Below are 2,500 nucleotides of genomic sequence, written 5' to 3' on the forward strand. Positions count from 1 at the left end.
TATTCTCAATATTTCCGATTCATAAAAGTTATTGGTTTGCAAAATATAAAACTCAACTAGCCTTATGCATGCAGTTTAATGTCACCTTGGTTGTTCTGGGCAGCTAAGAGTGAATAATGCTCAATGATATATATCAATTACTCCTAGATAGCGAACTGGAGTGAATAATGCTTGATCCCAACAAAACAAAATGGCCGGCGTAAACTCGCCAGCATTTATGAACTGAGTGAGTATATACTAATAATAATAATTACAAGTGTTGTGTTAAGCCTGTTTTTTCACTTAGTGATGCAAGTGCAGGCATAACAGTGCTTATTTCACGATAAAAACAGGGTTCAGATGCAAGCATAAGCACAAGCAAGTTTTGCATATTAATAGAGTCAAATAGTTTTTCTTTCCACCAACATGGCTGCCGTGACATCAGGCACAATCAAAAAATATTGTTTTAAATGAAAAAAATGACAACATGATATCTTAGCTGCCCAGAACAACCAAGGTGACATTAAACTGCATGCATAAGGCTAGGAGTTTTATATTTTGCAAACCAATAACTTTTCGCAAAACTACAGAGGACAGAGCTCACCATTTGGTTATCATTAATAAGTAAGGGCCCATCGTTAAATGTTTTGTTTTTTAAAAGCTCCCAACTAATTTGCAAAAGGGCCCCCGGCAGGGGACGCGGATTCTGTAGTTAAGTTGCTCCAATACCAAAACTTTTTTAATAAGCAATATTTAAGCTTATTTTGAGCTAATTATTAAAAATAAGCTTACGTGTAAATCTCGTATTGCCTGTAACATGTTGCGTGACATACCCTTATATGTATTTAGAGATTCCCGGATGTGAAGAAGGTTGTTCTTGTTCCTGCCATTAAAAGGCTTGTTGTTTATCACAAGGTCTGTCGCTTCTCATGTCTGTTAAGTGCTCTCATGCATATTGATACATTGCCATTTGTCTTGTTTGCTTGAAAACAAAAATATGGGCCGTTTTTGCATCTTAATGCTTTTTGTTTTGTTGAACCCAGTTCAGCTAAATTTGTATTGACGATTTAAATGCGGCACGGCCTGTTCAACCAAAAATGGCAGTTGAAAAATGTTCATAAGAATTAACCATTCAGCCGATTCAACCTTGAAAATACCATCACTTTCCTTCATAAACAAGACAAACAAGAAAATGTACCTTCCACCCAAGTTTACCACCAGTTATCCATATTGATCTCTCATAATGCATCAGTCAATTCCAGCAGTGCCCATCCCCCCCCCCCCCCCCCCGGGCTAACCCCCGGGCATTAGCATTTTTTTTTTAAAAATGGACAAATTCTCCGGGGTGGGGACACATAAGCTGTGTAAATGCCCCGGGGTGGGGACGAAGAAAGAGGGCAAATGCCCCGCCCCCGGGATCGTCGCCTTCCAATAGGTGCCTGTATTCGCAGGCTACTTTGTTTGTCAAGAATCAAGACATCTTAAATGATCTTTCATCGCATTTTACGCTCGCAAGATCTGTCTTGAAGATCGCATCATTTGAATTCGCAACCCTTGAGTGTTTCATATAACTCCGCTTTCATGAATTTAAAAATTGCTAGGCTGGTTTTGAATGCGAAATGCGAAGAAGTCGTGTTTACGCAGTCTTCACGTCAGTGATTGTTTACAAGTGATATTAGTTCACCTTGTCGCTTTTATATATTCATATGCTTACAAGTATAAATGAAGAAATACCTAAAATTGAGAAAACATACCTTTAAAAACATCCACAAGTATTTCGAGTCCGTGACGGACAAGCCAGTCTTTAACGAAGGCCGCGTCTTTTCCGATAAACGCTTCCATGTTAATTCTAATCTCGTACCCAGAGTCCTCGGGCTTTTTGGCCAGCGGGTGAGCGCCCGGAGAGACTCTGGTGTCGACTCTGGTATAATCGATTTGACCTATATTTTTGATTGGCCGCTTGCGTAACAATGGCAGTCCGACAGGAAGTCGGTAAATAATTCGGAAGCCCCAGAATTTGGAGGGAGATTCAAATCTAAAACAAGTTTCAGTGCTGATTGATTTTTTCTACCTCAGAAATATATAAATCACAAAAATAATAAAACGACGAGGTTTGAATTATGTCATATACCGCACGGGGACCCGCACGGGAATTTTCCCACGCTGCTAAAACTGCTAAAAAGTGATAACTGTTGCTGTTGCAAAAGTACCGTGGGAAAACATTACATCAGTCTCTTTGAGGAGAAATCCGTGGAATAAGGTCTTGTCGAAGCCATTCAGAATTACGGAAACATCAAATTGTAGAAGAAGAGGACATTTGTGTCGTTTCCAGAAAAAAAATTTGTCGATCGTGTTGCTTGCACGATGGCATTCTCATTGCATTCTGTATGGTGGAATGTACGCTGAAACACCAAAAATACACTCACCGAAAGCGTCAGAGGTTTCATCTTCACTTGCTCTTACAGCAAGCCAATGATCATTTCTCCAGTTTCTTTGTGTGTAAGGCTAAAATTCTTGTTTC

General features: G+C 39.6%; 1 pseudogene; it reads right to left on the reverse strand.

Annotated features, from left to right (window-relative positions):
- The window catches only part of LOC137988464 (cilia- and flagella-associated protein 69-like), a 50,545-nt pseudogene extending 48,694 nt beyond the window's left edge, over positions 1-1,851 (reverse strand).
- Between the last annotated feature and the right edge of the window lie 649 nt (positions 1,852-2,500).

Source organism: Montipora foliosa, unplaced genomic scaffold (genome assembly GCF_036669935.1).
Source record: "Montipora foliosa isolate CH-2021 unplaced genomic scaffold, ASM3666993v2 scaffold_420, whole genome shotgun sequence".
NCBI lineage: Eukaryota > Metazoa > Cnidaria > Anthozoa > Scleractinia > Acroporidae > Montipora > Montipora foliosa.